Raw genomic sequence first — 1202 nt, forward strand, 5'->3', positions numbered from 1 at the left:
CGGCAGGTGAGGCCGCGCTGCCGGTTAGGACGGGGCCGCCTTGGGGCGGGTGGGCTTCGCCGTCCCCGTGCAAAGGCGGTCGAGGCGGAAAAAGGGGCCAGGCCGAAGCCCGAAGCCGTCTCCTTCCCCTTCCCCCGCCGCTGAGTCAGGCCTGGCAGCCTGGCGAGCAGCCCCGCGCCTTCGCTTCCACAGAAAGCGGGGTGTTTCGTAACCCGGCGCCGCAGCCTCGCCTCCTCGGGAGAGGAGCGGCCTGCGGCCCCGGCAGGGTTTTGCTGCAGGATCACCGGGGAAGGAGGAGGGCGGCTCGGGATGCGGCACGGCCTCGCTTGTACCGTAAGCGAGCCGATAAACCGCGCCCCGCTGCCGAGGCAGGGGTCACTGGAACGGCGCCCGAGAGGGCTGACTGGAGGGGAGTGGGTCAGGGGGCCGTCAAGCGGGAACACCGTAAACTGCCGGGTTTCCGGCCGCAGTCACGGAGAACGGGGGAGCAGCAGCCTCGGAAAGACGCCGAGGTTGAGCTGCAGAGGCTCCCGCAGGAGCCGGAGTCCCGCTCTGCTCCCGGGCTCCACCCGCAGACCGCCCGGCAGCAGCGCAGCCCGGGACAGAGTCCGCGGCGCGCCCCGGCCCCGGCCCGGCCGCTCTCGGCCGAGCGCGGTACGTCTGCAGTACCAGCTCTGGTGAGGGAAAAGTAGGTTCCGACCAATACTCCCGCCCGCTTCCGAGAGAAGCGCTGGAGACCTTGACCGGTGCTCACCGAAAAAAATCACAGTCGGGTGGCTGGAATGCCTGAGAGTGGATGGGGGAGACGACCTGAAACTTGTCAAAATTCCTAACAGATTTCATACCATTTCAAACCTCCAATAATCCCCACTGCGGCATGTTCAGTGGGGTGTTTGGCAGCTAAATGAGCTGAACACCTGCTTCTAGGCCTGAGCACGCTGCACCGCAGGAGGAAAAGGCCAGCAGGACTTTCCCCTCAGGTTGCCTCCTCAACACCAAAACAGCGCAAACAGACCCAAGGGTTCTCCACGGACAGCCAGGCAGCACAGAGACAAAGGGGTTTGGTTTGAATGCAGAGCAGTGAGGAATCGAGGCAGGAGTTAATCAGGAGGGTAGGAAAAGGGCAGAGAGAGGGATGGGGAGACCTGAGATTGACACAGATAAGCTGGAGTCAGAGGCAGAGTCCTGCTCCAAGTTATTCA

The sequence above is a fragment of the Haliaeetus leucocephalus genome, unplaced genomic scaffold (assembly GCF_000737465.1).
Source record: "Haliaeetus leucocephalus isolate CR32 unplaced genomic scaffold, Haliaeetus_leucocephalus-4.0 Scaffold395, whole genome shotgun sequence".
Classification (NCBI taxonomy): domain Eukaryota; kingdom Metazoa; phylum Chordata; class Aves; order Accipitriformes; family Accipitridae; genus Haliaeetus; species Haliaeetus leucocephalus.